Source organism: Crocuta crocuta, unplaced genomic scaffold (genome assembly GCF_008692635.1).
Source record: "Crocuta crocuta isolate KB4526 unplaced genomic scaffold, BGI_CrCroc_1.0 scaffold16, whole genome shotgun sequence".
Classification (NCBI taxonomy): domain Eukaryota; kingdom Metazoa; phylum Chordata; class Mammalia; order Carnivora; family Hyaenidae; genus Crocuta; species Crocuta crocuta.
In genome coordinates this window covers 4,436,164-4,450,658 of record NW_027531893.1, presented here as the reverse complement: position 1 = coordinate 4,450,658, position 14,495 = coordinate 4,436,164, and the positions used below count along the sequence as shown (strand labels likewise).

Here is a 14,495-nt window from a genome sequence, read left to right as displayed (position 1 = left end):
GAAATATTTATGGCATAGACTATGGTAACAGTTTCACAATGTGTATTTATTTCCAAACTCATCAAGTTTATATGTTAAATATGTATAGCTTTTGTATGTCAGTCATACCCCAAAGTAGTTTAACATTTTTTAAAAAAATGTTTTTTATTTATTTCTAGGAGAGAGAGAGAGAGTGTGTGAGCAGGGGAGGGTCAGAGAGAGAGGGAGTCACAGACTCTGAAACATGCTCCAGGCTCTGAGCTGGCAGTCAGCACAGAGCCTGACGTGGGGCTCGAACCCACGAACCGCGAGATCATGACCTAAGCAAAAGTCGGACGCTTAACCGACTAAGCCACCCAGGTGCCCCAGTAGTTTAACATTTTTAATAATGTTTTTTAAAAGCACATAGATGAGAAGAGCTATAAATCCTGACAAGACTCTGAACTTACAGGGACCACAGGAGAGCCTGAGAGTTTGTGTATTTGAATGTCCTCACATAACTGGATGGCATCTCAGCCAATGTGTAAGATGTGTCTGGAGGGAGGCCAAGGCAAGGTCAGGGATTACACAGGACCGTGAGAGACACGGAGGAGGAGAGACAAAGGAAGTGGGAACATCAGGACAGATGCACCTAAGGACTTTACCAATCCTCATGCGGATACACAGTATTTGTGCTTGGAGATGACCTCATATTTCCATCAATGATCCTGTAGGCTGTATGCCATTATGCAGACTCAAACATTCTAAACTTGTTCTCACATACAGAAATTGAGCCTAGGGAACCCCTGCTGATAAAGCCATCTGGGGAAAGTGAAAAAAGGAAATTGTGTGTGTGTGTGTGTGTGTGTGTATACACACATAACATATATACATATATACATATATATATATATGCACACAGATGTACACACACACACATATATAAACACACAAATGTGTTTTATAAGGAGAGTGTATGCATGTACTTTCAATCCTTACAACACTTCAGAAAGGTATACACTCTTAGTATCCCCACTTATTACACGGAAATGGAGATTCAATAAGCTCAAGGAATTTCCTCAAAGTCCTGAGATGATAAACACAGGAGCTGAGATTTAATTCTGTTCTTTCCATTCTATCACACTTCCTCTCTCATGTCCAACTAACTTTTCCTTTCTGGATGCCCTCAACAGAGAGATGGAGTCAAGGCTCACTTTCTACTGAGGGTCAGCAGCCCCTTTTCCACAAGGGGGTATTAAATGAGACTTACTTCTGTCTGAGAGACCACACATTACCTCAATGTGCATTCATAACCTCTTTCCACCATGTCCAAAAAGTAAAGGTCCTTGGCTAGATTAGGATGTCAAATTTATCATTCCCTGTCTCTTCTGACATCCAAAACCTTGTACTTGCAACACATCATTTCTTTATTAGTGATCAGCAGAACTGTGCTCACAGAAGCTTTCCTATTCTGGGTCTTAATTTTGTACATTTCCAGTTTCCATGGAGACACTACATTCTTGCATTCTAAGAGTGTCACTGTAAAACAATGTGAAAACAAAGCAACTTCATAGAAATGGCTCACTCTGGACATCACCAGGCAACACTCTCATCAAACACATAGGACCACTGTACTGCGTTTTGGGGTTAATTGCTGAGGCCAAGCTCCCTTCTTTCTCCCCCAATCTAAGAGATGCTTTTCATGCCCATACTGGGGACCAAGTTCACAGTTATGAGAGCATCTCCAGCTCTTCCTGCTTCAATTATTGCACCACTGTTATAATAAAGTCGAGAGGTAACTATGGCAACATTATTCCAAGGATAAATACCACCATATCACCTTCAACTTTCCCCCCTGCACAAACAAATGAAAAATCAAGAACACATAGGATTAATAGCATCACTTGTTAAAAAACCAATGGACAGCAGAGTTCAGAAAAGCTTTAATTAGTGGAGTCTTTCCTGGCTCAGTTTAACAGTTGCTCTGTGCATCCCACAGAGAAAGTACATGTGGGCAATCAGCCTCAGAATTCAGTATCACTGAACCTAGACACCATGAGGCATCCAAACCTGGGTTTCTGGAAGTTTGCAAGGTGTCTGGAATCTGCTTCCACTAGAAGATTAATGTTGTAGGCAGGGGTAAGGGCTTACCCTGAAGTAGAGAACTTCATGATGCATCAGTGTCAGCTACAGTGGTGATGACCACAGTATAGAGAAGAAGGGTCACCATCAGAGCTTCCCACTGCTTAAGACCGAATAGAATTCTGGGGNCCGAATAGAAGTCATCTAGCACAATGGTTAAAAGTATGGACTTTAAAATAAGACACATGACTTAAATGGAAGACTGCTCTTCTACTTATAGGCTCTTTGACCTTAAACAAGTTACTTAACCTCACTAAGTCTCAGTTTTCTTATCTATAAAGTAGGGATGATGGCAAACCTTATAGCATCATTGTAAGGATTAAATGAAATCACATGTGTGACTATCCACCAAACCCATCTCCTCTTGGGTCATATCTATTTTACATTTCCTAGCTCACTGTGACTGAGTTATGACCAAGGAAATATGACTTGCAATGATGTGTTCTTCTAGAGTCACCCATGAAGAACTTCCTACCTCCATGTTCTTCCCCCCTTGCTGGCAACATATCAGCACCAAGGGAAGCTATTCAGTGATTATGGCAGAGTCTAAAATCATCTGGGTCTTCATTTTGTGACTCAGTCAACCTGAATGACCACATGGAACAAAGCTTCCCAATCCTTTGTCAACCAAGATCACCTGAATTAAATTGCTACCAACAAGGAAAGAAAATTTTATAATGTTTATTTGAAAGAGAAAGAATGTGAGTGTGCTCATGAGCTGGAGAGGGAAAGAGAGAAGAAAGAGAGCCACAGGCAGGCTCCTTGCTGTCAGTGCAGAGCCCAATGCAGGGCTCAATCTAATGAACCATGAGATCACGACCTGAACCAAAACAAAGAGTTGGATGCTTAACTGACTGAGCCACCCAGGGGCCGTCAGAAAGAAATTTCTGTTGTGCTAAGCTAACACAGTTAGGGATTTATTTATTTTATCATCTAACAAAACCCCTGATTATACAAATGGAACATGCTTAGCTCAGTTTCTGACATGCAATGAACACTCTGTACCTGTTAGGTGTATTACTGAAAAGAAGCCACTTTTTCTGCAACGCTGGCCAATCTGCCAAGAACTCTGGCAAGTAACATCTCCATTGACTGCATGGAATCTATTTGATTCATAGAGTGAGGTGTAAGCTTTTCTGCTGCAATAAGTAATGAAGTACAAATTGAGGAAATTAGTTATCAATTAGTCATTCGATGGTTGGGAAGGCAGGCAGCAGGCATAAATGGTGCCAGATTAGTTAGGCCACGATAAATTTTATTGCTCTACAAGGATTGGGTCTTTATCCATTACTTCTCAAATTTATCTTTATTATTGGCCCCAGGACATGAGACAGGGCCTGGATATAGAAGGAGGTAAGAGACCAGCCAGGGTATTTGGGAGATGCAACAACCTCCACAGCAAAGATGGTCTCCAATGAGGCCATTTATGAGCCACTGCAAGGGGAAAAGGCACCGGGCAAGTCGTGCTCATCTTTCCTCACTGCCCTCTCTGTAGGGTTTCCCATTTTTCTAGCAAATTCCCAGTTTGCATGCCCTTTACCTATAATTACCATGCCATACTATAATCCCATGGCACCTTGCAAAGTCAATCCACTACAGGGGGTAAGACTTTTCTGTTCATCTGTAAGATGTAAGAACTGGGCTCACAGAAATTAAGTAACCGATAAAGGAGAGGGCTTGAACCCTTCTGATCTGGGAGTCCCCATGGCTGCCTTTGTCTTTGCATGTCTTCTGGTGTCTAGCACAGAATTCCCTCATTTTTTCCCCATAGTTTTCCATTATGCTTATTATGGTAGCCAAATTTTCACCATAACCTTGAGACCCTCCAACGTCTGCTGCCTGCCTGCTCTCTATCTTTATTTCCTGTTCCTCTCCTCGCCTCATCATGCCTTCCACCTCTGAATAAATTGGACATAAGTTGATAAAATTAATTCCTAGGGGAAATGGTCTTCTTTTACGGTCAACAAAGGCCCTTTAGCTCATAGGTAAAGTTTCAAGAGAAGCCATTGGCTTACTCTATATAATACCCAATAGCCACACTGCACCAATGATTCATTAAAAAGGATCAGGATAGACCAAAGCAATGGGCTTCTAAGGGAGACTCTCCCAGTCTTGACTCCAATCTAACCCTGACTTAGCTGCCAGAGTCATCAATTAACCACCCCCCCACACACACACACACTTTATAATAGGTAATTTGCACCTGGCACTAACCAGGTACAAGGAATAACACTAAGAATGTTACATATGTTAACACATTTAATAAGAATTTTAAAGGTACATTACGATTATTATTCTGACTTTACTGATGGGGCTTAAAAAGGTTAAGTAGTTTGTATGTAGCAGACCAGAGATTCAAAACCAATTTTTCTGGGGCACCTGGGTGGCTCAGTCAGTTAAGCATCCAATTTCGGCTCAGGTCATTATCTCACAGTTCGTGGGTTCTAGCCCTGCATTGGGCTCTGTGCTGACAGCTAGCTCAGAACCTGGAGCCTGCTTCAGATTCTGTGTCTCCCTCTCTCTCTGACCCTTCCCTGCTCGTGCTGTCTCTCTCTCTCTCTCTAAGAAATAAATAAAATATTTTTCTAAAAAAACAACTTTTCTGGCTTTAAACTACCATATTTTTCCAACTCCACTAAAATTCTATGGCCAAGATTACCCTCAAAACTCTTCTAAAAGTTTCCCATAAAGTGCCATGCATGTGTTTTTGCATTATTAATACTTGTACATTAACTCACTCACTAAACCTATCAAGCTAGATTAGAAAAAGAAATCAAAAAAGAAAGGCTATATGCTGACATTAGATAATTATCATATACCTAAAGGTTAATGGGTAAGGAGTAGAGACTCTCATATTATTCTTGCTTTCCTATAAGGTTCAGGTCTTTGATTTCCCTAGTAAAACTCTATGACTTCAATACAGTTCTCTACTTATTTATGGATATGATAATTATATGAGCTTGAATGACATAATGGAGTGGTACCTTATATAGAGAATAGCAATAGTGTGCTAGTAAATACTTAATAACCAGATCTCTGAGGAGAGGAAATCACCAATCTGTAGCATTTTCTAGTTTCTATGGTGTAAATACTCCCACTGTGGCCAATCTCAAGCTGCCAGTATGACATAAACTAGCTGGCAGATTTCCTTAAAAGTTAACCATGAGCTCTCAGCATCTAGGACAAGCTGGCTCCAGCACACCACGAGAAAACAGGTCCTAAGAGACAGCTCTTAGGAAGAAAAGCAATTCCACTGTACATAGTGACGAGGACTCTCTCTGCCATATGCAAATAGAGTTTTAACTCTTTCTCAAATGAAAAATATATCTAAATTCTATGCAATTATATTCTAAGTTCTTGGGACTAAACAGTAAAATAATAACAAGTAATATATAAAGTTTGTAGAATTTGAAGACAACTTATATCAACAAAGATTTTTTTCTCTTAAATGTTCTACATAGTGGCACTAAACCCTTTATTTCTAGATTTTTAATAAGCACATTGTAAAGACTGAGTTGTACCAGAAGGAAGCCATCATTAAATCATAGTGTATGAACACACACACATGCACACACAGAGATTTGCACTCTTTTTTGAACACTGTTCATGTTCTCCTTTCTTGTCAATTTCTTTCAGTTTACTTTGAAATTCAATATNGCGAGATCATGACCTAAGCGAAAGTCGGACGCTTAACCGACTAAGCCACCCAGGTGCCCCTCAATATACATTTCAAAGTTGTATAGATCCAGTGTAGACAAAGTCTGAAATTCCACATCCAGACTTGTCTAAATTACTCAATAGTTTCATGAAATCCATACTGCTTCCCCTTTTCAGTCTAACAGGGTTCTCTTATCAAACATAATTCAAAGAGTTGAATTACCAGCTTTTTCTGAAACTTCTATAAAATGCTTGCTCATCCCTGATTTGGGGGGCCATTCCCTCTAGAGGGAGAAAGTAAGGATTCTGTGACACATGAAGCAAACTACCTCCTGGAAAGCACAGTGCCATGACTATGAGGGTCCAACAGTTCTATGAGTGGCGAAAATGGAAGGGAGCTCTTCAAATGGTTTTAATATTCACATGTTTATGATCAAAGATAAACTCTGTCGATTTTGAGTCAATGTGGGTTTTTTTCTCTCCTGTTAGAATAGTTGATATTATATAGATAGACTATGTTTCACTTCTGGGCTACCCCCCACATTAAATGTTCCTCACTTTCAGTGAAGTCCTGGGGCAGGCAAGGCTTTTTGCGTGACTTCTGGTAAGTGTCTTGCCCTCTCTGACTCTCAGAATTCATCCTGCCTGGATCGAAAACATTATGGTCCACCTTCCCCCTGTGGCTTCTACCCTCTCTGAGGCCAAGGACAACTATGTATAAATCTATTTGAATTTAAGCAGAAGCCTATGTTGGACATATTAACTTCTCTATTCATTGGAGAGAGTATCCGCCCACTGGCTTCACAGAGGTGTCAAATAACATAATGGATATGAAAATTCTATGGGAAAAAAGAAAGATAAGGGCTTCACAAATGTAAGGCATTATTAATGTTAATTACTTGCAAGTGATATGCATAATGCCCAGAATCAGTGAATTTTAGACTGGGAAGAAACTTTATAATCACCCAGTCTAATCTATCATTTTTCTACCACAGTCTAAATATTACAGCCTGTAGAGAGAGCTCCTTAAACTGCCTGGATCAGAGAGACAGTGAGATTCCTTCACATCCAGGTCACCTAATCCCAGGAAAAATGACCACAGTTTCCTTGTGAAAATGTAAACTGAGTCCCCAGGCCACAGGTGCTGGGCAGGTGATAGGTTGTTTAAGAAACCTCTGAATTGTCTAGTCTTGCAGGCAGTGCCTCAGCTAGCACTTGAATACAACCTACAGGTGGCATCAGGTGGTAGAAACTGAGAGAATAAAAGTTGCCCACCCAAGGCCTCAATTAAATGTACCCCTAAGGTGTGAGTGCTGTAGCTTCTATTTCTTCAGGTGATCAGAGACATGGCTAAAGAAAAAGGGAATTTATCTATAATCTACATGTCTATTCCCTTTCTCCATTCTTTCCAGCTAGGAAATAGAAGAGTATCTACCTTTCGGGGAGTTGGAACATTAAAATAAGTTTGTCTGAGATGAATATTTAGAAGATGACCAGGCTAATAAGTGGTAACAATCCTTCACTCTCTCTATTGTTATGTACAGCATGCATCCCAGACTGATATAGTCTGTGCTCAATGAGAGTTTGTTGCCTCTATTATTATACAGATCGTGATCCTGACTGAGTCAGCTCAACTTCACCTTCATCACACCCCCTCAAGGCTCCTTCAGCCTAGACTACCTTGTGTCCTACATGTGGGGTGTCGGGTCAAATGCCCCCAAAGTCCTACTCTTCCATGAACCCTTCTCAAGCTTATAGAGGCACTCAACCCTCTTTCTTTGAAGTCATCTAGGACACCTGTTGTGTTTAACTGTACCCTCAGTCAAGACCAGCTGGACACTGAATGCCCAAAACTTTCTATGTAGATGCCCTGTCCAACCGTCCCAAGGAGATGAGTACAGGAAGCTAGTGGATACCTACTGTGTGTGGGACATTCTTATGGATGCTGAGGATGTAAAAGTCATCAGGACTGCTCCTTTCCTTTGATAGCATCTGAGTATAGAAACTTCCTTCCACACAAGAAATATATCCCCGCTCATACTTTTTCAAATCATTTATGAAAGCACTGGGCTCACAAAAGCTGCTCTAATACCATCTGATGCATTGATAGGAAAATAAGAGAAACCTCGAATTTCCCAGAAGGAGTAGTCACCATCTTGGACCAAATGACAGAAAAACATAAGCCCTTCATCCTGTCACCCCCCAAAAACCCTTACGCTCCAGAGTGAGAATACGGACACTGCATTGTTGAAAAGTCTGATTTAATATTTTCCCTTACTTCTGAAATTCTCCCAGGTCTCAGACTGCCAAAGGACTGGGCAGAGCGGAGTATTCTAGTCAATGACAGCATTATCGTATGATTTCCATTAATCCCTAAATGCTGGAAATAGCACATCTTGTATTTAGTAAAAGTCTGGCTTCTTAATACAGCAGTATTAAAGTAGGCATTAGGTGTTTTAGATAGCAGGAGAATCTTATATCCCTTTCCTACCCTACATGGTTTTTTTTTTCTTTAACAAAGTTTCTTCTCAAAGTTTCACTTTAAATATAAAATATGTCCTTGTGGAAGCTGTTACAAATGTCACCACTTTAACCGGCCCAAATTTATGGTGGCATTGAATTTTAATGGAGCCATAAATGTCTGATGTAATGGTGATATATGCATCGCAATAAATTGTTATAGAGAAATATAAAAATAAGTGTAAGATAAAAGATTGTGTATAAAATATGTTTTTATATCTCCTTTAATGATTAAAAATCATACAAACTTGATATTCTAAATCACTTGGAATTGCCATTGTGGCTCAGAGAACATTTTCTCCCCTGAAAGTCTTTCCCAGGCTGAGTTGATGATTCTGTGGTCAGAAATCACATCTGCCTTAATGAGGACATTTAAGATGATTTTTATGTTGACGTGGGAAAAAAAGTAATTAGCATTAAAGAAGATGGAGATGATGACATCAATGACCCTTTGCCTTGGGAATGGTCCTCTGGACCTGACAGAATTGATGGGTCTGTGGCCTCATGACAACTCCTGCTGTCTTCAGGGCGACCCTAACTCTCGCCTTGTGTCTTAAAGTGACTCGGCAGCCCCAAGGACAGATCAGGAAAGAGGGAGAGGACAGGAGTAAGCAGCAGGAGGTGAGGCACTAGTTGTGGAGGGAAGTGAGCAGAAGTGGCCACAGATGATGCTGGCTCCTGTCCCAGCTTCACCAGTGACTTGCTTGGATGAGTGTGTCTACCTTTCCAAGCCTCAGTTTCCCCATACACAAAATGAAGGTGACAATAGAACCAAAGTATGGGCAGCTTTATTTTTTACCTCCTGCCTCCATTAACATATTTTCAGTGCCTCCCCTAATGTTCATTTGAGCACCCACTTCAACACACGATGATTGCTCGTCTGCTCTTCCCTCTAGGGTAGTAGGTGGTAAACAGAGCTACTCCTGCAGCCATAGTGATCTTTTACAAGGATGGGCACATGGTCCCTCATCCATGCCAAGAAGAAACCATGATGCTTATTCAAACTTTGGGGGGACAAGAAAAGATACTTTCTTTTCTGTGGACTTCACCCTGAAAGAATGTGGGGAGCGCCTGGGTGGCTCAGTTGGTTAAGCGTCAAACTCTTAATTTCAGCTCAGGTCATGATCTCACAGTTCTTGAGTTCAGCCCCAAATTGGGCTCTGTACTGACAGCCTGGAGCCTGCTTGGGAACCTCTATTTCCCTTTCTCTCTGTCCCTCCTTGGCTCTCTCTCAAAATAAACATAAAAAAAATTTTTTTAATTAAAAAAAAAGAATGTGCACTTGAGTACCTGCAGAACTTGGGCCACCATGACAACCTATCTGAACATGGCACCAAGAAATGGGAAGAGGAATCAAGCAATCAGGAAAAATACTGGAACCTGGAATAGGGTTTAAGTCCCTGGATCCAGCCATGCCTGCAGCCAGTTACTCTTGGAGTTTTCACTTGGATGAGCTGACAAATTCTCTATTTATTTCTCATCATTTGAGGTTTGGTTTTTGGTCACTTGTAATGAAATGAGTCCTAAATGATAGAATGATTCACGGTTTTGCTGTGAGGATGAGATAATCCACATCATGTTCTCTGCACAGTATCTGACAAGTCCTCAGTAAGTGTTGGCTAATGCTATTAGCATCATGATAATGACTGTCTGTGGCCATCCGTGTCTTGGGGTCTGCGCTGCACATGTGTTTGGCAGAGCCCCTTTGGGATCTCCAGGGATCATGCCATGTTTGGTGACCTCCTGCCCTGCTCTTCTCTCACTTCCAATGATTGATTGCCAGGGCACCTGGTGAATATTAACACTGGCCCTGGCTCTCCAGGGAGCCCCCAGACTGTGAAGTTCTGAAAGTCAGCCTCCTCCCCTTGTGTTTGCTTCCTCCCAGCCCAGCTTCCCATGGCAGCTCTGCCCTCTTACCCTCGGGATGTGGCTCCACTGCCAACAAGCTTTGGGCTTCTGTTTGCTATGGAAAAATACCAAGTTCAAAGAGAGCTGCTGAGCAGCACTGACCCGTCCTGCAGCCGGCCACTCCCTCCCTCCCATGGCCTGTCATCAGCTCAGCCTCATCCCACCCACCCCCTCTGTCTCTAGCTGTGGCTTGCACCCATCTGTTTTTCTTATCCTTTTTACCCTTCTCCTGTGCCAAGGCTTGTGCTAGAAAAGATGGAATTGGAGAGTGCTAAAAATGGCCCTAACTCCGGGGACTGGGCTCCCAAGTTCAGGCTGTCTTTTCTACAATAAGAGAGATACTGGTGCCAGGCCCCATGTCTTCCTTTTTGCTCCTGGAATTCCTAGCTTGACATCTTAGGGCGCACAATAAACACCAAAGCATGGTCATTATATCTGTCCTGTGAAAAGTTCTCCAGTTTTCTCTTCCTCTATGTTAAGGTTCCATTTCCCTACAGATAGACAAGGGCCAAGGAAAAATGTTTTGGAAATGGCCATACCTCTTTACCAGTACCCCTTTACTTTTTGTTTACTCTAACATTTATCACCTTCTGATAGTCCCTGTGATTTACTGATTCCCTTCTATCATCTGTTTCTTTCCCCTCCTAGAATACAAGCTCCATGTGTCAGGGGTCCTTGACAGTGTTGTTCCTGCTGGGTTCCCAGCGCCTGGGAATAGTGTCAGACACACAGAACACTGTGTATGTGCTCAACAAATATATGTTGGATATTAAATACTTGATTGGGACCAGCCTTAATTTCCACACTGGGTGCTAAGTTCCTCTGTATTCATTTGTTCATTCATGTCCTTCCTTCCTTCGATCTTCCCTTGCTCAAACAATTATTTCATATCTACCAACTGCAAAAGAGACATAATTCTGACACTCAAGGAGCATACAGTCCAATGGAGAACACATCTACTTGAACCAAGAAGGACAATAAGGCATGGTAACTGCTAGAAAAGTTTCAGGATGTTTGCGAAGCAAGGCAACAAGGAGCTTTCTCTAAAGTTGGTATTAGTAGGAGTTAGCCTCTCTTTTCTACTCTCAAAGAGTAGAAAGCCCATGGAAAGCCAATACTACCATGAGTTTGTCCATCTTCTCTTGCTTTCTGTTCCAACAGTGATATTCACGAAACCTCTCTAGCCAAAGTTTAGATTAGCCAGCTGATTTCAGCAGAAGTTAATGTCTGGCATTTGACTGTGATAACATTTATAAAAAGCCATAAATAAATTCTGGGTCATGTGCTGTTGGAGCCCCCAGATTCAAATGTCCTCATGAAAATTCTGAAGCTGGACTGAAAACAATGAATGTGCTTCATGCCTTCTTTAGATTTACGTTTAAAAAAGAAAAAGACTTTATTGAGATATAATTAGCATGCGGGTCATCCATTTAAAATGTACAAGTCAATGGTGTTTAGTTTATTCACAAAGTTCCACAGCCATCATCACTTGCTTGAACTCTAAATAAGGGAAATTCTGGGTAGGAAGGAAAACTCCAAGCACCCTTCACTTAGTGAGAAACAGATTTACTGACATTCAAAAATAGGATAAAGAGCCAAATAGGAGCAGAATAATGTGGGAAATTGTGGAGCATGGGTGAGACTAAGCAATGTTAAGCCAAAATATTTTTTCCAGAGTCTTTTTTTTCAAACGATACAGATCTTGTGTGATGTAACACTGCTTGCCGAAGTTAGGCATCCAATGGAAAGGGGACCCATGTTGGACTGCATGTAAATTACGGGAATTACAAGATACTCATTAATGTCAGCCCTGTTTCACCAGGGAGGGGCCTGAGAAGAGAGAGAGAAGGAGATATGAAGACAGAATCAAAGAGAGAAAAATAGAGAGAAACTGAAGAGGAGAAGGAAACAGTGAAGGAAGGGTGGGGGAAAGGAGGAGAGAGAGCGATTGAAAAAGAGACAGGAAGACAGATTCACAGACACACAAACAGATGGAGAGAAAGGCAGAGACACAGAGAGACAGACACATGCAGATGGAGAGAGAGGAGGGGGCAGAAAGAGACAGAGACAGACGGTCAGAGAGATACTGGCACAGGAAAATGCAGAGAGATAGAGAGGCTGTTTAAAATATAAATTAAGAAAAAACAATTAAAACCCTCCATTGCCTTTATCTTGAACTCTTCCCACAGTGATCAAATGCCCTCCTGTGAGCCCTCCAGGCCACCTAGGAAACAGAGTGCCAGAGTCCTTGTCTCACTGGGTAGTAGGAAAGCATGTGGGGGAGGAGGGAGCAGAAGCTGGGACAAGAAGTGGCCCCATATGGCCGTGGGTGGCTGAATCGCACCTCCCCCCAGTGCTACTCTGGTGCACTTTTAGCAAAGTGGGAAGGATCATAGGGAGTGTTGCTTAGTGACAGGTCTGATTCTGAAACAAAGGAGGCAACCCAGTATTTCAAAGCCCTAGACCTGGAACTTCCCCAAACACAGGTCCCAGCATCTCTCCTAGGTGCTGAGTTCACTTCCTCCCTGCAAGAAATGGACAGCCAGATGCTGGGTGAATAGACTCCTGCAAAGGGGTGAAGAGCCATTCCACTGTACTACAGGTAACCACATGGCCCTTCCCCATCATCATAGCTGGTAGTTAAGTGGAATGAATGAGACTGTGGATGCCAGAGTCTCTCTGTGGACCACATTTGTTGCTGTTCCCATTACACACAGGAAGATCACTGTAACATCTTTGCTTTAAAGAGCACACGATTACCCATGCCTTCACCCATCTGGTGCAAACACATGACATGAACGTGACATGAACATGGACACAGCTTTTTGAACAAGGTGCATGCATGTTCCCATTACACTCACAACTAGGTCCTCCTCTACTCAGCTAGAAGACAATGATCTACTTAGTAATAGGGGCAGGGGAAAGGTTGAGGTGGAAGCAAGCAGGAAACCACAGAGGGGCAGAGAAGGGAAGAAATGATGTACCCAGGCATCTTGAAGAGAGTAAGCTGCTTACAGAGGAGAAAGATATGTCTCTAACGCCAAGGCCATGGGGTGTCTTTGCTATGTGCTAGAAGGAATTTGAGGTGGGACTGAGAAGAACAGAGTCAGAGAATATTCCTGTTCTGTTCTGCAGAGCTCAGACTAGCATTGCCTGGGTTTGAGTAAGAACCATGGGAACCATAAAGTGTGGAGAGGTCTGACGGCATCTCCTCAAAACTGTGGACTGCCCTGAGCCCTTCCTTTAGTTTAACTGGGATAAGGATGCTATTAAAAGATGATCCCTCAGGACTTTCTAGACAAAACCAGTGTCTCTGTGGCCACAAGAATATGAAAAAGAACTAAGGAAAACTGAACAAACTGGAGCTGTAAGGAATGACCTCCACCATTCCTACCACTGTGCGCTGTATGTACTTCTCTCATGAGGCACCTTTCTTAGAGACAGCTTCTTTTCTCTTTCTTCATTTTTTTGTGGCCAGTTAGGTTCAGCCAGGTTCAAATGCACATCTGCTACATGCCAAATCATGTGCTAAGCACTAGAGTTGCAGAGAATAGTACATCATTCTTGCCTGGGATGACATCACTGTCCAGGATAGAAGTTAGGATAAAAAGTCATCCCAGGGCCACCCATATGCAAGTTTGGATGCTTGGCACCAAAAAGGGAAATGTTAGGCAAGGGCACCCTGAGTCTCATTAACCTGGCTCTGAACTCAATGCACTTAAGCAAGATTATCAATTCAACTGAAGATCAAAAGCTGATGCTACCTCATTTCCTTACTGAGAGTTTATTTTGCAATGGCAAGTCTCCATGGTGCTCATTGGAAATTAGGTTTCAGTGGGGAATAAAGCACATAGTCTTTGACTTCAGAAGCCACCAACTATCATACCCCAGCTGGCAAGGAAAAGTACATTAAACCAAGCAGGGGTTGAGGCAGCAGGAGTTGCTTCCAGCTATAAACAGCTCAGGTAAGTGCCCGGGGAAGGATGAGTGTGGATAGAGGTTGGAAGAAAGGATGAGCATGGGAAAGAGGGGAGAAGGGAGGAGAAGAGAGAGAGGAGAGAAGGAAAAGACAAAGAGCTGGAGAGAGTGGGAGTGGTCTGTGCAGGCAGATAAGAGTAACATTATGAGGGTTGACCTTAGACATTAAGTGACCATGCTGAGTTCAAACACTTTCTGGGCACTGAAGCCTGAATTCCTTGACCTGACCGAAGCCAGGTAAATCCACTAGGCAAAACCACTGTCCCCTTGCTGCAGCTGTTCCACGGACAACATTGCTGCTTGGAAGGACATTCTAGGGCTGGACACAAGAA

The 14,495-nt window shown here is 42.3% G+C and overlaps 1 long non-coding RNA gene across 1 annotated transcript in view; it reads right to left on the bottom strand.

The window, feature by feature from the left end:
- Positions 1 to 1,415, bottom strand: part of LOC144239323 (uncharacterized) — a 28,633-nt gene extending 27,218 nt beyond the window's left edge. The window contains exon 1 of the long non-coding RNA XR_013337386.1: positions 1,229 to 1,415. This is a non-coding gene — a long non-coding RNA (uncharacterized LOC144239323). The remainder of the gene's footprint in view (positions 1 to 1,228) is intronic.
- Positions 1,416 to 14,495: the final 13,080 nt, after the last annotated feature.